Genomic DNA, 24380 nt, shown 5'->3' with positions numbered 1-24380 from the left:
CAGCTGTTTTATTTCTTCCTGCTGTCCCATTTATCCCTTCAAATATGGAAAATAGATATGCTCCTCTACAGTTACCTACAAATCCAAGGGCTATGCCTCTAGATTATCAGAGAAAAATTACATATTTTGATGGTACTAGCTCCTATACAGCCCAACAACACACTAAGAAAATGATGGACTATTTTGAGAACTATGAAATTGACGACAATGATGTCAGAATGAAAATTTTTGTTCAAAGTTTAACCGGTGAAGTAAGGACCTAGTTTAGGGCACTTGGTGCAAACACAATTGCTGATTTGGATGCCCTTTACCAAACCTTTCTCAACAGATGGGAAAAGAAGAAGGACCCATTGCATATCCTATCAGAATATGACAGTTTAAAAAGAGGTCCATAAGAAACTGTCCAAGACTATTGTGCCAAATTCAACAACGTATACAATGCCATCCCTCAAAACCTTAGATCTCCACCTGACTTAGCCTTAATCAAATTCCCTGATGGATTTGACTCCAACATGGCATATCAGCTAAGGGAAAGAGCTCCCGCCGGCTTGGAAGACATGCAAAGCATAGCTATTAGTGTAGAAGCAAATATGATCTCTAAAAGAGCCCGAGCTAGAGCTGAAAGAAGGACAACTTTCAAAGAAGAGCCTTCAGCATTTGAACAAAAACTGGATGCAATCATCAAAGGCATGGACAGACTGGGTGACAGAGTGGAAACCATTGAAAGAAAATCTTCTTGGGAGGGTCAACCAAGTAACACCACTAGGAATCCGAACTTTAGAAAAAACCAAAATCCTAACACCGGGAAGGCTGGCCCTGATCAGAATATCAGACCTCCATTTCAAGAGAACTATGCCGAAGCCTCAACCTCTAGTGAGCTAACAGAGGATACCCAAATCAACCTAATGGGGTTAAACAGTAAGCAACAAATCTTTCTAACACAAGATGATCAAGAGGCCCATAATTGCAACCAATTTCAAACCAAGTCCAGAGAATCATTTGATTTCAGGGAAGGGTATGATGCAATGGTCTATGAGGTCCATAAACAATACAAATTAAGAAGTAGAACGATAGATGTGCCTGAACCTACCAAGCTGAAAGATACCAAGTAGCCAAAGAAAACAAAGGATAAAGCTGCCCTGACAGAACCCCCTATTAAAATAGACCTTGACCCAAAGCAAGTCACGGTGGAGGACATATCAGACTTACAACCCTCAAAAAATCAGCCATCCACATCCTTTCCCTCAAAAGAAAATCTAAACTACCCTCCTGAAAATAATTTTAAAACAGATTTAGCTCAAAACAACACTCATGATGAAGAGAAGGTTACTGAAAATACAGCAGAAAAGGAAAAGCTTGTTGTCCACAACACAAGAATTCAAGTGGAAAAACCTTTTAACCTAGAGACAGAAATAGGCAAACTGAAAATAGCCATTCCTCTGTCTGAATTGGCTAAACATGAAGTTTATAGGGAACAAATCAATAGGTCACTTCAAATATCAGAGAATAGGGATGTAGTCAATGTTTTAGATGACCAACCAGAACTGATTTTTGGTCTTGAAGTCAATGGTAAAATAGTAGACGGAGGAGTTCCTCCATTCTATGTGAGCTTGAACATTCATGACAAAGTGCTGCATAACGCAATGTTTGATTCGGGAGCTTCCCATAACCTAATGCCTAAATCTGTGATGGAAAAGCTAGACCTAGATATCACAAGGCCATACAAAGACTTGTTCTCATTTGATTCCAGCCAGGTCAGGTGTCTAGGCCTAATTAAAGACCTTTGTGTATCTTTAGTCCAATATCCAGCCAAAACAATCTTGATGGATGTGGTGGTAGCTGATATCCCACCTAAATATGGAATGCTTTTGTCTAGATCTTGGGGTGCAAAACTCCAAGGATCTTTGCAGCTAGACATGTCCTATGCCACCATTTCAGTCTTTGGCCAGCCAAAGAGATTGTACCGGGAAACATTAATGAAGTACGTGGTTAGCAGTCAAGAGAAACCCCAAAACTTCCCCATCTATTCTATGCATTCTGATATGGATTCATTCATCCTATACAATGCTGAGATGTGTCCCAAAACTGATGTCAAACTCCTAGAAATAGCACAAACAAAAAGCATAAATGAACAATCTAGTGCTCAAGATCAAAAAATTGTTGATGTGATTGATGCAACAAATGAACAAGACATAGCATATGAGCTACAAAATCCAAATCTGCCCACTGAGCAAGTTTCCAAAACTCCTAAGACTAGTCACAATCAAGAAATCTTATGGTACTTAGAGTTTGATGGGTCAGTGAACAAATTAGGAGCAGGGGCAGGGGTTTGGATACACAACATGCAAAATGACCATGCTCAAGGTCATGCATATAGGCTAAATTTTAGATGTACAAACAATATGGCCGAATATGAAGCCCTTTTGCTGGGACTCAAATTGATTAGAAGTCTAGGGGCAACCAAGATTTCAATTCTAGGGGACTCAGATTTGATTATCCAACAGATGAAGGGAAACTTTGTTACAAATGATCTTAGGCTAAGAGCTTACAGAGGTGCAGCCATTGAAATACTGAACACCTTCTTAGAATCTCAGCTCACCAAAATTCCAAGAAAGCACAATTTACATGCACATAGTTTGGCGACTTTTGCCAGCACTTGCAAGCTTCCATTTGAGCCCAACCACCACTTCACTGCTCAAATCAAACACAGACCTGCTGTCCCAGATAATATAAAAAATTGGCAAGTATTTGAAAATGATACACAGATCAATAATTTCCTCACTTTGAAAGAGGAATTCTCAAGTACAAACATAGACACAAGCACCATTGATGATCAACAACAAATAGACAAAATTGAGCAAAATATATCAGCTAAAACAACAAATTTGATTTTGCATCCAACAACTTTTGATAACAAAAATCTACAAGAGATGAAGCAAATGGACCTTGATGAAATGGCTGAGGGAGAATCTGAAGTAATTGAACTAAAGGATAATTTTCTGCCCACAGGCCTAACTCCTTTGGAGGATATATTTGATTCAAATGATATTCCAAGAAAGCCAAAAATGCAACCACTAAATGCAGAAATTGAGGACTGCAATATTGGAACCACAGAAAATCCCAAAATGGTAAAACTGTCTAAAACATTGCCTCCTGATCAAAAGCTGAAATACATTGAGTTGTTTAAAGAGTTCCAAGATGTCTTTGCATGGAGCTATGAGGACCTCAAGTCCTATGATACTTCTGTCATCCAACATACAATACCCTTGAAAGAAAATCAAAAACCTTTTAAACAAAAGCTGAGAAGAGTTAATCCAGTCCTCCTTCCTCTCATTGAGAAGGAAGTCAAAAGAATGTACCAGGCTGGAATAATTGCACCTATTAGGTTTTCAGAATGGATTTCAAACCTAGTACCTACTAGGAAGAAAACGGGAGAGATAAGACTGTGTGTTGACTTAAGAAATTTGAATAAAGTTTCTCTCAAAGACCACTACCCCTTACCAAAAATGGATCATATCCTACAAAGGGTAGTAGGAGCTTCTAGGATCTCATTGTTAGATGGGTTCTCAGGATTCAATCAGATCTTAGTTCACCCGGATGATCAAGATAAAACTGCCTTTACAACACCTTGGGGAACCTTTAAATATGTAAAGATGCCTTTCGGACTCAAAAATGCAGGGGCCACATTTCAAAGAGCAATGGACATAGCCTTTGCAAAAGAGATCCATGATTTCTTAGTCATATACCTTGATGACCTCACTGCTTTTTCAAAATCAGACCAAGAACATTTAGAGCATTTGAGGCAAGTGTTCCTAATTTGCAGAAAATATGGCATATCCTTGAACCTGAAGAAATCATTATTTGGCCTTGAAGAAGGCAAACTCCTAGGTCACATAATTTCAAAAGATGGCATAAGAATTGACCCGGAAAGGATACAAGCTATCCTCCAAGTCCCTCACCCAAGAAACATCAAGGAACTACAAGCCTTTCTAGGGAAGATCAATTTCCTAAGAAGATTCATTCCCAATTTGGCCGAGCTAATAAGACTGTTGAATAATATGCTGAAGAAAGATTCTAAAGTCAAATGGACCTGTTAACACCCAGGTTGTTCCCTATGACTCCCAAGGGAATACGGCCGGGGTAACCACTAACCAATCTTTGGATCACTGTTTCTAGCCAAACTGTGATCAGAGAGGGCTCTCTCTTTTTGATTTGTAACTGTTTATGATAGGGTTTTAGGCTAGCTATTATGCACTGGTTTTTGTTTATGTTTTGGTTGATGAAACTCCTTTTAGGTTCTAGTGAAGTAGTTTTCAGAGAGGTTGAGTACCATTGGGCAATGGAGTCTGTGGCTATATGTGTTTGAAATTTTGAGATGAAAGATGGAACTTACAGGGCCATTTGAGTGTTTAATAGAACGGATTTTTGATTAAATGACTGGAAACAGGTAAGACAAACAGTGAAAGCATTTAAGAATTTTCACTTATTGTCTATATATTTCCAACAGACCACTTTAAGAGGAGAAAGACGGAGGTCTCAGGGGCAAAAATTGAATCCCTGAGAATGCCTGTCACAGTAAAAGACACAGTTTTGAAATGCAGCAATTAAGAATTACAATACTGTCACTGTATCTGAGGAAAACATGTATAATAGCTCAGTTTGAGTCCAGGGTAAACATGGTTAAATCCTGGAACTATCCTTTCACCTTGCTATCAAGTGTAAAACATTTGAACAACAAAAGAGAACAAAAGACTCGAAAACATATAACAAAGAGATTTGAGAATACTTATTGTTTTATGCAACACCCTGGAATCCTGTATCATTCATCTTTCACCACAACACATCAAAGTTCACCAAGCCTTGGAAATTCCATTCTTCTTTTGTATTACTTCTCTGAAAATATTACAGCAAGAGAGAGTTCTCAAAAGAAAATTCCAACAACCCCTTTTCACTGCTGTGAAGGGTGAATATATACTTGCGGTGATTTACAAAATATCTCAGTCCTGAGTTATCTCAGATTTTACTTTCTTACCAACTACCTAAGATATTAGGACCAAAACTTAATGCAGCATTGATTACAGAGTATAGGCATTTTAATGCTCTGTCAGAAGATATTTTAGCCTTTGGGAACAGCTAAGTCGGTCGGGATATTCTGAATAAATGCTGGAGGACCTGTCTTTAAGGCTTTGTACGCTGTATCCTGGATTTGTCAGCTGTGATTGTGACTGCTGCTTGTGGTGAGTCAATGGTCCTGCTGAGTTGGCTCAGCGTCTGTCTCTTCCCTGTAGATATCTTTCTTCAAAATTGTGCCTGCGCATGTATACTCATTTGCGCTACTGATTCTGGCCTGAGAAAACTGTCTGTGTCAAATTTCTCCAGGCATCCTGTGTGGGCAGTTGGTGTGCTAAGATTGCCCCTAGAGTTTCATCTGCTTCTGTGAATTTGAAGAAGTTAGGTGGTGTATCAAACAGATGGTCAACTTCATTCATGAGGAAAAATAGGTTTTCCACCCTGTCATACATACTCTGCCCGGTGGCTGGCCCTGGCTCTGCTGAAGTGCTGGGTAGTTGTGCAATCTCTGCTACTGCCTGGGCATCGATTCTCTTATTGTAATTCTCTAGGGTGAGCAGTCTTCCTACACTGCTTAAAATGCTGGGGAGGCCTCTGTTCTGTAGTGCCACGAATTTTTCCAGGAATCTGTTGATTTCAGTCTGCATATCCTGTGTCCTCCTCTCCAGTGTTCCAACCAGGTTCCTCAATGTTATGACTCTCTTGGCTACAGCAATTGTTTCTGTCCTGTTGGTGATTCCCATGACAGCCAATTGAGAGCTAGTCTTATAGTTCAGAGTGTTGATTATCCTAGTAGCAGCTTCTGGCATGTGTCCAAGGCTTGCCCTGGCCCTCTGTATTTCTCTGTTTGCTTTAGTGATGAGCACCATTTGCTCATCCATGGTCTCAATGTATTGCCACTGGTTGGCAATGGACCGCCCAATGTTGCTCCATAGCACTGCTTTCATTTCAGCTGTCACTTTTTCTAGTGCAAGCTCTTTCTCTAGTTCAGCAATTCTCCTCTTAAGAGCTTTTACCTCTCTCTCCTTGGCTGCCTCATTCTGTTTGCTCTTGTCAAACCTTTCATTTACCTTAGTCAAGGTTTTCTTAAGTTCATCCAGCTCTTTCATTTGAGATTCCATGGCTTGGATCTCAGCTTGCAGCTTTTGCATGTCCAAACTAGTAGCCTGTTCTGATGTTGTAGTTGTTGCTGCTGTGGATGGTGCTGTAGTTGGTGCTGTAGCTTCTGTTTGCTGAGGAGGAGGAGTAATCTTTGGAGGGGTTTCCTCAAGATTTATTATGACAGGAGGAGGCTGGGAGGGTTGGCCCTCTTCTCTTTGTTTTAGTGTTTCTTGTAGTGCTGCCTTTGCAGCTTCAGTTTGTCCTAGCTGGTCTTGAGTCCTAACCAGCTCTTTGTATAGGGATACCAGCAGGTCTGTAGTATCCTTTTCTTGCCTTTGCTGGGCAACTTCATCTGTTTGTGGATGGATGGTGGCCGGGAGTTTGATTTTCTTTCTTAGGGCCGCCATGTCTGCATCCCTTATCTTCAGGAGTTCTTGGATGCCTTTGACATCTTTAGGATCATGCCCTATCTCTATAATTACCTCTTCCAAGGACTTGATCCTATTGTCCTTGGCTTGTGATGATGCTCTTTCTAATTCCAGCTGAGAAGCTGTGTTATCCAGGCTGCTCTTTAGTTTGTAGTTCTCCAATGTCTCATCTGCCAGGGAGGCATACACCATTTCACCAGTTTGTTTATGTAATTCAATCTTGTCCATAGGGTGTATGTCTTTGGCAAGAACCTCCATGTTGGTTCTTAGATAGTCCGAGGTGGACTTAGGATGCAAAGTTGTGGGCATGAAGTGGCTCATTATCATTTTGCCTTCGCTCACATCGAAAGCAGACATGAGTCTCTGCTGGTTGCTAGGAGCTAGTTTTAACAAGTGATCATAGAGCTGCACTTTTATGGGATCACTCCTCCTTTTGATGTCAATGAACTGCTGCTTTATACTTGACTGCTCTTCTCTATGTTGACCGGAGGAGCTGACCTCTCCTCCCATAGTCATGTCATGTCCACGCTGAGATGAGCTGGCCGAAAGTTCTCCACTGGGTGGGCCCATGCCCATGGCTTGCCTTACTGCTATGTCCTCCTCTTGGGAGTCATTCAGTCTTTGTCTCTTCTCTCCTCTGATGAAGGATGAGGTCTGGGGGGTCTCTCTCTCCCTTTTCCTGGTCAAGTCCTCCTTCTGTGGTGTTTGGAGGACTGAGGTGTCTACATTGGTGTCTGTCGTGGGAGGCACCTCTGTTTGGGGCTGCTGCTCAGTGTTACTAGGTTGATCTGTCCCCTTTTCCTGCTGCAAGGGCTGCTGTTCACTGGACTGTGCTTCTTCTTGTTGCTGCCCCAGTTCTTGCTGTTCCATTTCTTCTTGCTGCTGTAGCAAGGTGTCAACTTGTTCCTCTGTCAATACAGGTGGCTGTTCCACCTGTTTACCTTTGTCTTTGCCTGCTGCCTGGGATGTCTTGTCAATAGTTTGCTGCTGTGCTGCTGAAGATCTAGCAGCTGTTCCAATTTGCTTTCTGTAGGAGGTGGGCACCTGTCCACAAGTTTCCAAGTCAGTTTCTTTTTGCACATTCCTAGCTTCTTTCTCAAGTAGTTCTACCTCAGTGAGTTGTTCTATTAGTGTACCCTCTTCCCAATCTAGTGCATTGGCATACTTTTCTATTTCAGGTTGTCTTTTATGTGCATAGTTGCCCAGTCTGTATCTAATTCTCCTGAGGGAGATAGAATGATTGGGGTCATAGGGAATCCATTCAAAACTGGTCTGCAATCTGAGGCCTTCCAGGATGCTGTGTGCCTCTTTCCACCCTTCCTCTTTCTTGTTATATAGGAAGGAACCTAGCTGACTTCTTACCTTCAATTGTGACTTCTTGTTTCTACTTTGAAAGTGAAGGTAATCTGAGTTCCCAAACTGCCTGAAATACTCTAAGGCAAAAAGCCTCATGGGGACATATCTTGGCAACCTAAATGGGTTCAATTCACAGCCATATATCCTAATGACTGTGTGGTTCTGGTAGAAGTACCAGTTGCCAATATTGTAAGATTTGTTCAAATGTAGAATCCTCTTCATATCATCGGTCAATCTAGGAGGAGGAGTACCTTGCAGAGTTGTTAGGGCTGGATGAACAAATAAATCAATAAACTCACAGTATGTATAGGGTGATACTGAGGTAGAATGAAAAACAGAGGTCCAGAAAACAACTGATCTTGGGATCCCTTGGGCGTTGAGTGGCCTCAAAGGAACAGAGAAGGTAGCTGGCTGGTAGAAAAGGAATAAATGATATATATAGGATGTGTACCTGAACAGTCTCTCCCTTTTCAAATTCATGAACTGATCATGGATTTTCTCTGCTATGTAAGTTGCATAATCATAATGCACAGCTGGAGGCTTACCAGGGGCAAATATGGACAGCATTGCCATTATGCTTTCATCTACATCCTCCAGCCCCCTGAATCCTAGGACGTAGCCAATTAGATCCACCAACATTCTGCCCAACTCATTCAGACAATGGTACCCAATAGGAGGGGTTCTGACTGTTTCAGAGCCTGGTGTGACAAACAGTTGGTTGATTTTGACAATCTGGTCACTGGACAGCTTGATCCCTGTGTTAATCAGATTCTGCATGGACAGAGGGGTCAATTTCTTGGCTGTATTGAAGCACAGCATCTGGTTTATGCTCTCTGGGGTGATCTGGAACAGGACTAGGCCTGTGGGGCTCATGACTGCTCTTTGGCTGGGGTCATAGCATTCCTGGCAGCGATAAATAAGCTCTGGCATAGGATTGACTTGGGGAAGGTTGTATATGGGCAGATTTGACTCCCAAATCCCCAAGATATCTGCCCCACTGAGGTGCTGGGCTCTTAATTCATTCAACATTTGAATATTGTACTTGGTTCCCATGGGGAAACAATCCAGCATTTGGTAGTCCATGTCTCCCAGGGCTTTCCATGCTAATTCCTGGTGAGGAGCATTGAGGGGCTTAATATTCAGTGCAATAGGGGTCTCCATAGCTCTTCAAGTTGCAAGAATTGCAGGTGGACAGGTGGAATGGTAAAAACACAGTTTGGAGGCAGTTTTCTGTGGAAACAGTTGAGGTTTTGAGTATTCAAGGGGAATTCTCTCAATAGCAATTGAAATACTACTGGGGTCTAGTGACAGAACTTCTCGGTGGCCTAACTGAACTCTCCAATCGGGTGAATTATGTCTATTAGGAGCTCTGCCGGGAAAACGCAGAATTACAGAGGTTTTATGAGGATTGCAGGTTTCTAAAGCTCTGCAGGTACTTCTTGGCCCTCACAATGACAATGCTGGATGAATGAAGGGGAATGAACGGTGTAAATATAGTTTTTATGGTTCTGTGATCCCTCTGAGCAAATTTAAGCTTAATGAAGGTCGTATGGAGGGCGAAATGGTCTAAATACCTGTAATTCGACGAGCAGAGGTTGAAACACAGGTGCACAGTTGCTTTTTGAGGAGGTCGCCCGGGCTAATCGACTGGTTGGCGAAAATTTGAGTTCAAACGGTCGTGCAGAGCGTTCAGCAGAGATTACAGTAAAAATGATAAAAACACGGGTAAAATTGGTAAATATGGGTTATTTTACCAATTTGGCGCTTTTTTCTGCTGACGTCAGCATGACGTCATTGGTGGGTCATGGTGATGTGACGTCAGCTGACGTCATCGGGCGACGTGGCAGTGGGCGACTGGTCAAAGGGGCGGCGAGGTGGCAGCCCAGTCAGCAGTGAGGTGGGCCAATAAGAGAGGCAGGTACGAGCGGGCAATGACGTGGCGACGAGTCAGCGGCGGGTAGGTGGCGGTTAAAGTGCAGCGGTCACGGTTAAGGCCTTAACCGCCGCGGTTTCTCGGGGCGGTTTAGGTACGGCGCAGAGGATGTCAGAGCGGGCTCCGAGATGGTTCAACGGTCGACACGTGGAGGAGGCGTGACAAGGCGCAACGTCACTTTCCCGGAAGTTAACGTGCCGCCACAGGAAGCCCTCCGATATTGATGTGGGCCGTCGGATCTTATGGGCTTGATCCGACGGCTGGCGGAGGGGAAACATGCGCCTTTAATACTGCGGGCGGAAAAATCAAACTTTATGGGTTTTATGTGGGTTTTTGCAAATGTTTTGATTAACCAACCATGCGGTAGGATTGGGAAACGTGCCAGAGGCGGGTATTAGCCTTTGCAAAGGTTTTATAGGCAAAAGGGGTTTGGAGAGGGGTTTTTATCAATGCAGAGGTGATTTGAGGGTAAATAAACTTGCAGCAAAGGGGAAATAGGGTGGAATAGGTTCACCAAAGTGGCCAGATGCCATTTGGTCCCTTTTGAACAATACACGGCTATTATGCCTAGGGGAGGGAATATACATAAGATTTGGGGTTTTATACACCTTAGTGTTAATAATATTAGGGGTGGGGGTAAGATAGGGGAGGTTATATAGTAGAATTAGGAGTTAATATGAATGAAGGAGGGGAATTAGAAAGGGGGTGTTAGTGATAGACTAGGGAGGGAAAGAAAAAGAAGTTAGTGATCCTCTTTGCTGTGAGTTCATGGAATTCACCACTTTGTTTGCTGATAGATTTATTGCCTTGGCAAGAGACCTATTGATGCTTGTGTAATGGTGATCATATTCTTTCTGCAACCACAACTGCCTACCCAACTATTTGCCTAGCATTTTTTGTTTCTTCTTGGAGGGGCACTTGGACTTGCAACCCTCAATTGCCTTTTCTTTTCTTTGGCTTTTTCCTTTTCTCTCTATCTACTTCTACCCTTATGTCTTCCAAGGTCCCAGATTAAACTTTTGGGAACCTTTGCTTCTCTACCTGAACTACTTGTCTGCCAAGATTAAGCTATTTGGACAGACCTCTTTCTCTATTCTACAACTCAAAATTGAAACATGGCATGATCCAGATTAGACTGTTGAATCATCCACCTAACTTGAAATAAGGTCCTCAATACTTGAAACACTTTACCCAGCTCTTGCTTTCTAGGAAATATGGGATCTTTGGGATACCAGAGCAGAGCATATTTGGATTTTCTATAGTCAATCATGAAATATGAAACCTATTACTATAGGTATCCAACAGTGGCTCCACATGGGGATGGTTTTTCTTTTGAAAGACCAAGAACAGCAGGTCAGATTGCCTTATTCCTTGATTGCCCATCTTTGTCTTTGAAATCTGCTGCATGAATGTGTCAAAATAGTGTGCCTTTCTTGGGGAACCTCTGATTCTATCTGCCTGTTGCTGCTAGGTGCAGTATTTGGGAAAACCTCTTTTTACAATTTAAATCAGAAAGGAATATGTACAACTGCATATATACAATGAACCTCTGAATTTCTATCATAGTGAACAGTCAAAATAGTGCTTCAGCATCCTGCCATTGACAGGGCCTTCATCCAATTCAGTTACAGTCAAGCTTTTTAGGAAGTAGGTGTTATTACCTTGTACTGCTTAGACAGAAAATGGTCCTTTCCATAAAGAATCAAACTTCCCATGTTTTCCTTTCTCTTCTCTTCTTGCATCCCACTTTAGAACTTTGTCCCCTACATTGAAATCTTCTGCTTTAGTTCTTCTGTCAAAGGCCTTTTTTAGTTTCTCTTGTAGTATCTGCACTCTGCTGAAAACTTGTTCTCTAGTCTGCTGTAGACAGATTATCTGGTTAATCCTTCTTTGCATATTATTTGGCTCTGCTTGACTTTCTTGCAGGAGTTTCATAACCGGCACTCCTAGTGATGAAGGAAATATGGCCTCTAATCCATAGACTAACTCATATGGGCTGGTCCCAATTGATCTTTTAGTGGTTAATCTGTCTGCCCATAAAGCATTTACTAGTTTCTTATGCCAGTTCTTTTTGTTCTTTTCTAGCACTTTCTTTATGATGTTTATTAGGCTTTTGTTTGATGATTCAGCAAGGCCATTTCCTTGAGGATAGTAAGCTGTAGAATGGCCCAAAGTAATGTGAAATTTATGGCAGAAGTTCACCATCTTCTTGGATCTGAAGGCAGCAGCATTGTCTGTTATTATCTTGTCTGGGCAGCCAAATCTAGCCAGTATATTATTCTCCAAAAATTGAATGATTATTGAATCATTTGCTTGTCTGCATGGGACAGCTTCAATCCACTTGGTAAAGTAGTCTGTTGCTGTTAGAATCCATCTGTGTTGTCCTGAAGATGAGGGATGAATTTCTCCAATGAAATCCAAGCCCCATTGTTGAAAAGGTCTCTCTGTTGCAATGGGCCTCAAAGGAAGTGACAGCAACTGTCTTTTGCCTTCAAACAGTTGGCACTTGTGGCATGATGTTGTGAATTTCTTCACATCAGAGAACATAGTGGGCCAGTAATAACCAGCCCTTAATATCTTGTCCACAGTGGACTTCCAGTACAAATGTCCACCACAGTCTCCAGCATGGAATTCTTGCATGATATTGTCAGTTTCACTCTCAAGAAGACAGTGCAGCAAAATACCTTCATGGTTTTTCCAGAGTAGATTCTCATCTATCACACAAAATTTAGATGTTTTCATTTTTAGGAACCTAGACTTAGTTCTGGACAGTCCTGGGGGAGCACACAGGTTTTGTAACACATAACAGATATCAGAGTACCATGGAGATTGTTCAAAGGCTACATTGATCTTTGGAGTCGCCAGCTCTGTTTCACTGTCCAGTTGGTTGATATCTAAGGCTTGGAAATTTGCTTCTGTCATTAATTTGGCCAAACCTTGCCCTTTAATCAGCTTTGTAGGCTTTATTTCAATGTTAAATTCAAGTATGTTTGCAATCCATTTTCCTCTTCTTCCCTCTAAGTTTTCTTGTGTGAGGATGTCTTTGACAATAGGACTTGGTACATAAGCCACAACATGGGAGTAAAGGATGTAAATCCTAAAGTCTTTGATGGCTTTGATCAAGGCATAGGCTTGTTTCTCCATTATTTGGTATTTTAGGGGGGCATCTCTAAGAGCTCTGCTGAAAAAAGCAATGGGCTTTTCATTCCCTTGATCATCTTTCTGTAATAAAACAGCAGCAATAGTGTGTTGGGAGGCAAAGGAGAAAATGATGAAGTCTCTGTCAAACTGAGGGTTAGTTAGCACTGGGGTTTGAGTCAAGGCCAATTTTATACTTTCAAAGGCTTGCTTTGCTTCAACAGTCCATTTAACCTTTGAATCCTTCTTTAGCATGTTGTTTAGTAATCTGATTAACTCAGCTAAATTTGGGATAAATCTTCTTAAAAAGTTGATTTTTCCTAAGAATCCTTGCAGCTCCTTGACATTCCTTGGGTGAGGCATTTGTAGGATAGCTTGTATCCTATCTGGATCAATTCTTATGCCATCTTTCGAAATGATGTGTCCTAAAAGTTTCCCTTCTTCCAAACCAAATAATGACTTCTTGGGGTTTAAGGAAATGCCATATTTTCTGCATGTTATGAAGATTTGTCTCAAATGTTTCAAGTGTTCTTGGTCAGATTTTGAAAAGGGTGTAAGATCATCTAAGTAAATGACCAAGAAATCATGAATTTCCTTTGCAAAAGCAATGTCCATTGCTCTCTGAAATGTTGCCCCTGCATTTTTCAATCCAAAGGGCATCTTCACATACTTGAAAGTGCCCCATGGGGTAGTGAATGCAGTCTTGTCTTGATCATCAGGGTGTACCAGGATTTGATTGAAACCTGAGAAACCATCCAACAATGATATTCTTGAGGCTCCTACTACTCTTTGAAGGATGTGGTCCATTTTGGGTAAAGGGTAGTTGTCTTTGAGTGACACTAGGTTCAAATTCCTTAAGTCTACACAAAGTCTAATCTCACCAGTTTTCTTTCTTGTAGGGACCAAATTTGAAATCCGCTCAGAAAACCTGATTGGTGCTATGATACCAGCTTTGAACATTTTTTGTAATTCCTTTTCAATGGAAGGAAGAAGCACAGGATTGATTCTTCTCAATTTCTGTTTGAATGGTTTTTGATTAGGCTTGAGGGGAATGGTGTGCTGGATAACAGAGGTATCATAAGACTTCAAGTCTTCATAACCCCAGGCAAAGACATCTTGGAACTCTTTAAAGAGATCAATATATTTGGGTTTTTGGTCAGGGGGCAAAGCAGCAGATAGCTTTATTATTTTAGGCTTATCAGTGGTACCAATGTTACATTCTTCAATTGTTGCATCTAATGGCTGCATCTTTGGTTTCCTGGGGACGTCATTTGAGTCAAAAATATCCTCTAGTGGGGTAAGGCCTGCTGGAAGAAGATTGTCTTTGAGTTGTATGATTTCATCTTCAGCGTTGCTCACCTCTTCACAGTCAATTTGGTGAATTTGCTGAATGTTTTCTTTGTTGAAAATGGTTGGACTGAGTAATTGTTTGGCTGCTCTAGGTGACATTGGGTGGGCAGACTGTTGAAACTGTAATTGTGATTGACCTGCTCCATCAAATATTTGTGATTGACATGCTGTCTCAAGATCAATATTCAATCCTGTGAACTCTTGTTGCAAGGTTAAAAAGTTGTTTATTTGCATGTCATTCTCAAATACTTGCCACTCTTTGACGTTGTTTGGAATAGAGGGTCTGTATCTGACCTCGGTCATGAAACAATTGTTGGGTTCTAATGGAAATTTGAAGGTGCTGGCAAATGTTGCCAAGCTATGTGCATGGAGATTGTGGCCCCTAGAAATTTTTGTAATAACAAACTCAGGAAAGGTTTCTAATATTTCAATTACAGCAGATCTGTAGGACCTCAGCCTTTTGTCATTGGTGACAAAATTCCCTTTTACTTGTTGAATTACTAGGTCAGAGTCCCCCATGATTGAGAGGCTATGTGCTTGTAATGATTCTGCAATCTTGAGGCCTAGTAGCAGAGTTTCATATTCTGCCATGTTGTTAGTGCACTTGAAGTTCAATCTATAAGCCCGGCCTTCTGCATAGCCTTTCTCTTTGTTATGTATCCATACTCCAGCTCCTGCTCCTAACTTGTTAACTGAGCCATCAAATTCTAGGACCCACCAGATGCCTTGCTGGTCAGGAGATTTCAAATTCTGTTCATGGGATGGTAGTGTAAGCATGAGTTGGGGTTTGTTCTCCCATTTGTTTTCTAGGATAACTTCATCATTCGCTTGACCATCTTTGACCACTAGAGGAGAGCTAAAGTGTCTTGTTGAACTGATTGATGTTTGACAGGTGCTACTTGTTTGATCAAGGTTTTGTTCTTGTATAAGTGTCTCTGTCTTAAAATCACTGCTTGAGAGGCCTGCACTGTCATTAAAGAGGATAAAAGAGTCTATGTCCGAATGAACAGCGTATATTGGGAAATTTTGGGGTTTCTCTTCACTGCTGACCATATATTTCATGAGTGTTTCCCTATAAAGTCTCTTTGGTTGTCCAAAGACAGAGATGGTTGCATATGACATGTCTAATTGCAGGGAGCCTTGGAGTTTCGCTCCCCATGATCTTGATAAGAGCATCCCATATTTGGGTGGGATATCAGCAACAACAACATCCATTAAAATGGTTTTGTTGGGAAATTGAACCAAGGACACACATAAATCCTTAATTAGGCCCAAGCATTTGACTTGACTAGAATCAAAAGAAAACAGGTCTTTGTATGGTCTTGTGATGTCTAAGTTTAATCTTTCCATGACTGCTTTTGGCATCAGGTTATGAGAGGCACCCGAGTCAAACATTGCATTGTGCAGTATTTTGTCATGTATATGCAAGCTGACATAAAACGGTAAAACCCCTGTGGCTACTGCTTTTCCATCTACCTCTGGGCCAAACAGTAATTCTGGAGTGTCATCTAACACATTTACATCATCTTTGCTATTGGTGAGCTGAAGGGATTTTTTGATCTGTTGTTTGTATATGTCATGCTTGACTAGCTCTGAGAGGGGAATTGCTACCTTTAACTTGCCAATCTCTGTTCCTAGGTCAAAGGGTTTATCCACCTGAATTTTAGAGTCACGGATAGCAGTCCTTTCTCTGTTCATTGAATCCTCTTGTTGGATTTCATCTTGATTTTGGAAGCTGCCCCTCATGCCCATGACTTGAGGGGTAATGTTCGGATTTGGGTGGGAGGATGAGGTTGCCGTGGGCTGTTGTGGTGTGGACAGTAGTTCAGTGACCTCCTCAACCACTACTTCCTTTGCAGGCAAGTTTGTTTTGTCATTAGGTTCAGTGACTAAGGGTTCTTTAGATTGTTGTTTCTCCTTTATCTTTTCGGGCTGACTCGCGTTCACAGTCCTACTCCTTAGTTTGTATTGCTTATGGACTTCATAGACAGCAGTATCATATCCTTGTTTAAAGTCAAAGGATTCTCCTGATTGAGTTTGGAATGTTTTGCTTTCATCCTCCTCATGGTCCTCCTGAGTTAAGAATACATGACTTTTGCCATCCAGACCTATTAGGTTGATTTCAAGATCCTCATTGAGCTGATTTGCTGAGGAAGTTTCTGCATAGTTTTCTTGAAAAGGGGGTCTGATATCTTGGTCAGCACCTGTCTTTCCTATATTGGGGTTCTGTGTTCTCCTAAAATTTGGGTTTCTAGGAGGATTGTTTTGTGGTGCCTCCCATGATGACTTTCTTTCAACTGATTCCACTCTTTCACCTAGTCTTTTCATGCTGTTTAGTATTGCATCCAACTTTTGATCAAAGCCTGAGGGCTCTTCTTTGAAACCAACCTTCTTTTCCAGCTTTGCCCTGTTTCTTTTGGCAATTAGGTTGGCCTCTACAGTGACTGCAACCCTTTGGGCTTCTGCAAGGGTTGGAGGGTCTCTTTCCCTCAACTGATAGGCCATATCAGAATCAAAACCATCAGGGAAGTTATAAAGGGCCAAATCAGGAGGGGGCCTTAAGTTCTGGGGGATAGCATTGTATATGTTGTTGAACCTAGCACAATACTCCAAAACCGTTTCTTGGGGGCCTCTTTTAATAGTGTTATATTCACCAAGTATATGGTGTGGATCTCTCTTTTTCTCCCATCTGTTGGTAAATTCCTGGTATAGAACTTCAGGGGTTGCAATGGAATTTGCATTTAAGGATCTGAACCAAGTTCTGACATCCCCAGTTAAGCTTTGAACAAAGATTCTCATCCTGACACTGTCATCATCTATTTCATAGGTCTCAAAGTGATCTTGCATCTTTTTAGCATGCTGGATGGCTGTCAAAGGGCCATGGGAGTCAAAAAATGAGAGTCTAGTTTGGTAGTCTTGGGGTAGAGCTGGAGCATTGGCTGGTATCTGCAGAGGTGCATATCTGTTAGCCATATTTATGGGGTTTACAGGGTTAATAGGAACAAATGGGACAACAGGGATTACAGGTGTGACCGGGTTAAGAGGATGGGTAATGAGTGGGGAACTGGTCGAGGGAGTGTGTGCAGATGGTGAAGATGGAAGGAGATGACTTTGAGGGGTTGATGGTGAACTAGGGGAGTTGGGTTTGGAACGGAAAAGAACTTTGCAAGGAGTGGGAATGAGGATAGGTTGGTCCGAACTTATATTTGAATCAGCTGGCTTGTCCTGCTTTTGCTGTCTCCTTATGTTCTTTGGTATGATATTTGGGTTATCGACAATGATGGGTTGATTAGGGTCAGGGTTTGCCCTAGTGTGCCTTGGGTTTCTTTTGGGAGCCAGCTTCTAGGTATTCTTTTAGAACTTTATACAGAAGTTTAATATGTACAAGGACTGAACAAGCATTCTGGAATGACTATATAGGTCTCAAAGCTAAGATGAAGTTTCCCTAGCTAGCTCTTCCCTAAAGCTGTCCCTGTATTAGAGAAATAGTCCTAAGGCCTCTTGGCTAGTTTCAGGCTTGATGGTAGCTTTGGAAGATAGATAGTAATTGCAAAATGTTAAGTCCCCAGCGGAGTCGCCAATTATGTTAACACCCAGGTTGTTCCCTATGACTCCCAAGGGAATACGGCCGGGGTAACCACTAACCAATCTTTGGATCACTGTTTCTAGCCAAACTGTGATCAGAGAGGGCTCTCTCTTTTTGATTTGTAACTGTTTATGATAGGGTTTTAGGCTAGCTATTATGCACTGGTTTTTGTTTATGTTTTGGTTGATGAAACTCCTTTTAGGTTCTAGTGAAGTAGTTTTCAGAGAGGTTGAGTACCATTGGGCAATGGAGTCTGTGGCTATATGTGTTTGAAATTTTGAGATGAAAGATGGAACTTACAGGGCCATTTGAGTGTTTAATAGAACGGATTTTTGATTAAATGACTGGAAACAGGTAAGACAAACAGTGAAAGCATTTAAGAATTTTCACTTATTGTCTATATATTTCCAACAGACCACTTTAAGAGGAGAAAGACGGAGGTCTCAGGGGCAAAAATTGAATCCCTGAGAATGCCTGTCACAGTAAAAGACACAGTTTTGAAATGCAGCAATTAAGAATTACAATACTGTCACTGTATCTGAGGAAAACATGTATAATAGCTCAGTTTGAGTCCAGGGTAAACATGGTTAAATCCTGGAACTATCCTTTCACCTTGCTATCAAGTGTAAAACATTTGAACAACAAAAGAGAACAAAAGACTCGAAAACATATAACAAAGAGATTTGAGAATACTTATTGTTTTATGCAACACCCTGGAATCCTGTATCATTCATCTTTCACCACAACACATCAAAGTTCACCAAGCCTTGGAAATTCCATTCTTCTTTTGTATTACTTCTCTGAAAATATTACAGCAAGAGAGAGTTCTCAAAAGAAAATTCCAACAACCCCTTTTCACTGCTGTGAAGGGTGAATATATACTTGCGGTGATTTACAAAATATCTCAGTCCTGAGTTATCTCAGATTTTACTTTCTTACCAACTACCTAAGATATTAGGACCAAAACTTAATGCAGCATTGATTACAGAGTATAGGCATTTTAATGCTCTGTCAGAAGATATTTTAGCCTTTGGGAACAGCTAAGTCGGTCGGGATATTCTGAATAAATGCTGGAGGACCTGTCTTTAAGGCTTTGTACGCTGTATCCTGGATTTGTCAGCTGTGATTGTGACTGCTGCTTGTGGTGAGTCAATGGTCCTGCTGAGTTGGCTCAGCCTCTGTCTCTTCCCTGTAGATATCTTTCTTCAAAATTGTGCCTGCGCATGTATACTCATTTGCGCTACTGATTCTGGCCTGAGAAAACTGTCTGTGTCAAATTTCTCCAGGCATCCTGTGTGGGCAGTTGGTGTGCTAAGATTGCCCCTAGAGTTTCATCTGCTTCTGTGAATTTGAAGAAGTTAGGTGGTGTATCAAACAGATGGTCAACTTCATTCATGAGGAAAAACAGGTTTTCCACCCTGTCATACATACTCTGCCGGTGGCTGGCCCTGGCTCTGCTGAAGTGCTGGGTAGTTGTGCAATCTCTGCTACTGCCTGGGCATCGATTCTCTTATTGTAATTCTCTAGGGTGAGCAGTCTTCCTACACTGCTTAAAATGCTGGGGAGGCCTCTGTTCTGTAGTGCCACGAATTTTTCCAGGAATCTGTTGATTTCAGTCTGCATATCCTGTGTCCTCCTCTCCAGTGTTCCAACTAGGTTCCTCAATGTTATGACTCTCTTGGCTACAGCAATTGTTTCTGTCCTGTTGGTGATTCCCATGACAGCCAATTGAGAGCTAGTCTTATAGTTCAGAGTGTTGATTATCCTAGTAGCAGCTTCTGGCATGTGTCCAAGGCTTGCCCTGGCCCTCTGTATTTCTCTGTTTGCTTTAGTGATGAGCACCATTTGCTCATCCATGGTCTCAATGTATTGCCACTGGTTGGCAATGGACCGCCCAATGTTGCTCCATAGCACTGCTTTCATTTCAGCTGTCACTTTTTCTAGTGCAAGCTCTTTCTCTAGTTCAGCAATTCTCCTCTTAAGAGCTTTTACCTCTCTCTCCTTGGCTGCCTCATTCTGTTTGCTCTTGTCAAACCTTTCATTTACCTTAGTCAAGGTTTTCTTAAGTTCATCCAGCTCTTTCATTTGAGATTCCATGGCTTGGATCTCAGCTTGCAGCTTTTGCATGTCCAAACTAGTAGCCTGTTCTGATGTTGTAGTTGTTGCTGCTGTGGATGGTGCTGTAGTTGGTGCTGTAGCTTCTGTTTGCTGAGGAGGAGGAGTAATCTTTGGAGGGGTTTCCTCAAGATTTATTATGACAGGAGGAGGCTGGGAGGGTTGGCCCTCTTCTCTTTGTTTTAGCGTTTCTTGTAGTGCTGCCTTTGCAGCTTCAGTTTGTCCTAGCTGGTCTTGAGTCCTAACCAGCTCTTTGTATAGGGATACCAGCAGGTCTGTAGTATCCTTTTCTTGCCTTTGCTGGGCAACTTCATCTGTTTGTGGATGGATGGTGGCCGGGAGTTTGATTTTCTTTCTTAGGGCCGCCATGTCTGCATCCCTTATCTTCAGGAGTTCTTGGATGCCTTTGACATCTTTAGGATCATGCCCTATCTCTATAATTACCTCTTCCAAGGACTTGATCCTATTGTCCTTGGCTTGTGATGATGCTCTTTCTAATTCCAGCTGAGAAGCTGTGTTATCCAGGCTGCTCTTTAGTTTGTAGTTCTCCAATGTCTCATCTGCCAGGGAGGCATACACCATTTCACCAGTTTGTTTATGTAATTCAATCTTGTCCATAGGGTGTATGTCTTTGGCAAGAACCTCCATGTTGGTTCTTAGATAGTCCGAGGTGGACTGAGGATGCAAATTTGTGGGCATGAAGTGGCTCATTATCATTTTGCCTTCGCTCACATCGAAAGCAGACATGAGTCTCTGCTGGTTGCTAGGAGCTAGTTTTAACAAGTGATCATAGAGCTGCACTTTTATGGGATCACTCCTCCTTTTGATGTCAATGAACTGCTGCTTTATACTTGACTGCTCTTCTCTATGTTGACCGGAGGAGCTGACCTCTCCTCCCATAGTCATGTCATGTCCACGCTGAGATGAGCTGGCCGAAAGTTCTCCACTGGGTGGGCCCATGCCCATGGCTTGCCTTACTGCTATGTCCTCCTCTTGGGAGTCATTCAGTCTTTGTCTCTTCTCTCCTCTGATGAAGGATGAGGTCTGGGGGGTCTCTCTCTCCCTTTTCCTGGTCAAGTCCTCCTTCTGTGGTGTTTGGAGGACTGAGGTGTCTACATTGGTGTCTGTCCTGGGAGGCACCTCTGTTTGGGGCTGCTGCTCAGTGTTACTAGGTTGATCTGTCCCCTTTTCCTGCTGCAAGGGCTGCTGTTCACTGGACTGTGCTTCTTCTTGTTGCTGCCCCAGTTCTTGCTGTTCCATTTCTTCTTGCTGCTGTAGCAAGGTGTCAACTTGTTCCTCTGTCAATACAGGTGGCTGTTCCACCTGTTTACCTTTGTCTTTGCCTGCTGCCTGGGATGTCTTGTCAGTAGTTTGCTGCTGTGCTGCTGAAGATCTAGCAGCTGTTCCAATTTGCTTTCTGTAGGAGGTGGGCACCTGTCCACAAGTTTCCAAGTCAGTTTCTTTTTGCACATTCCTAGCTTCTTTCTCAAGTAGTTCTACCTCAGTGAGTTGTTCTATTAGTGTACCCTCTTCCCAATCTAGTGCATTGGCATACTTTTCTATTTCAGGTTGTCTTTTATGTGCATAGTTGCCCAGTCTGTATCTAATTCTCCTGAGGGAGATAGAATGATTGGGGTCATAGGGAATCCATTCAAAACTGGTCTGCAATCTGAGGCCTTCCAGGATGCTGTGTGCCTCTTTCCACCCTTCCTCTTTCTTGTTATATAGGAAGGAACCTAGCTGACTTCTTACCTTCAATTGTGACTTCTTGTTTCTACTTTGAAAGTGAAGGTAATCTGAGTTCCCAAACTGCCTGAAATACTCTAAGGCAAAAAGCCTCATGGGGACATATCTTGGCAACCTAAATGGGTTCAATTCACAGCCATATATCCTAATGACTGTGTGGTTCTGGTAGAAGTACCAGTTGCCAATATTGTAAGATTTGTTCAAATGTAGAATCCTCTTCATATCATCGGTCAATCTAGGAGGAGGAGTACCTTGCAGAGCTGTTAGGGCTGGATGAACAAATAAATCAATAAACTCACAGTATGTATAGGGTGATACTGAGGTAGAATGAAAAACAGAGGTCCAGAAAACAACTGATCTTGGGATCCCTTGGGCGTTGAGTGGCCTCAAAGGAACAGAGAAGGTAGCTGGCTGGTAGAAAAGGAATAAATGATATATATAGGATGTGTACCTGAACAGTCTCTCCCTTTTCAAATTCATGAACTGATCATGGATTTTCTCTGCTATGTAAGTTGCATAATCATAATGCACAGCTGGAGGCTTACCAGGGGCAAATATGGACAGCATTGCCATTATGCTTTCATCTACATCCTCCAGCCCCCTGAATCCTAGGACGTAGCCAATTAGATCCACCAACATTCTGCCCAACTCATTCAGACAATGGTACCCAATAGGAGGGGTTCTGACTGTTTCAGAGCCTGGTGTGACAAACAGTTGGTTGATTTTGACAATCTGGTCACTGGACAGCTTGATCCCTGTGTTAATCAGATTCTGCATGGACAGAGGGGTCAATTTCTTGGCTGTATTGAAGCACAGCATCTGGTTTATGCTCTCTGGGGTGATCTGGAACAGGACTAGGCCTGTGGGGCTCATGACTGCAATTTGGCTGGGGTCATAGCATTCCTGGCAGCGATAAATAAGCTCTGGCATAGGATTGACTTGGGGAAGGTTGTATATGGGCAGATTTGACTCCCAAATCCCCAAGATATCTGCCCCACTGAGGTGCTGGGCTCTTAATTCATTCAACATTTGAATATTGTACTTGGTTCCCATGGGGAAACAATCCAGCATTTGGTAGTCCATGTCTCCCAGGGCTTTCCATGCTAATTCCTGGTGAGGAGCATTGAGGGGCTTAATATTCAGTGCAATAGGGGTCTCCATAGCTCTTCAAGTTGCAAGAATTGCAGGTGGACAGGTGGAATGGTAAAAACACAGTCTGGAGGCAGTTTTCTGTGGAAACAGTTGAGGTTTTGAGTATTCAAGGGGAATTCTCTCAATAGCAATTGAAATACTACTGGGGTCTAGTGACAGAACTTCTCGGTGGCCTAACTGAACTCTCCAATCGGGTGAATTATGTCTATTAGGAGCTCTGCCGGGAAAACGCAGAATTACAGAGGTTTTATGAGGATTGCAGGTTTCTAAAGCTCTGCAGGTACTTCTTGGCCCTCACAATGACAATGCTGGATGAATGAAGGGGAATGAACGGTGTAAATATAGTTTTTATGGTTCTGTGATCCCTCTGAGCAAATTTAAGCTTAATGAAGGTCGTATGGAGGGCGAAATGGTCTAAATACCTGTAATTCGACGAGCAGAGGTTGAAACACAGGTGCACAGTTGCTTTTTGAGGAGGTCGCCCGGGCTAATCGACTGGTTGGCGAAAATTTGAGTTCAAACGGTCGTGCAGAGCGTTCAACGGAGATTACAGTAAAAATGATAAAAACACGGGTAAAATTGGTAAATATGGGTTATTTTACCAATTTGGCGCTTTTTTCTGCTGACGTCAGCATGACGTCATTGGTGGGTCATGGTGATGTGACGTCAGCTGACGTCATCGGGCGACGTGGCAGTGGGCGACTGGTCAAAGGGGCGGCGAGGTGGCAGCCCAGTCAGCAGTGAGGTGGGCCAATAAGAGAGGCAGGTACGAGCGGGCAATGACGTGGCGACGAGTCAGCGGCGGGCAGGTGGCGGTTAAAGTGCAGCGGTCACGGTTAAGGCCTTAACCGCCGCGGTTTCTCGGGGCGGTTTAGGTACGGCGCAGAGGATGTCAGAGCGGGCTCCGAGATGGTTCAACGGTCGACGCGTGGAGGAGGCGTGACAAGGCGCAACGTCACTTTCCCGGAAGTTAACGTGCCGCCACAGGAAGCCCTCCGATATTGATGTGGGCCGTCGGATCTTATGGGCTTGATCCGACGGCTGGCGGAGGGGAAACATGCGCCTTTAATACTGCGGGCGGAAAAATCAAACTTTATGGGTTTTATGTGGGTTTTTGCAAATGTTTTGATTAACCAACCATGCGGTAGGATTGGGAAACGTGCCAGAGGCGGGTATTAGCCTTTGCAAAGGTTTTATAGGCAAAAGGGGTTTGGAGAGGGGTTTTTATCAATGCAGAGGTGATTTGAGGGTAAATAAACTTGCAGCAAAGGGGAAATAGGGTGGAATAGGTTCACCAAAGTGGCCAGATGCCATTTGGTCCCTTTTGAACAATACACGGCTATTATGCCTAGGGGAGGGAATATACATAAGATTTGGGGTTTTATACACCTTAGTGTTAATAATA

The sequence above is a fragment of the Pinus tabuliformis genome, chromosome Q, assembly GCF_031772625.1.
Source record: "Pinus tabuliformis cultivar Carrire ecotype Pingquan chromosome Q, CPIR1, whole genome shotgun sequence".
Taxonomy (NCBI): Eukaryota; Viridiplantae; Streptophyta; class Pinopsida; order Pinales; family Pinaceae; genus Pinus; species Pinus tabuliformis.
The sequence above is the reverse complement of the archived record's forward strand: the minus strand, read 5'-3'. Positions refer to the sequence as shown.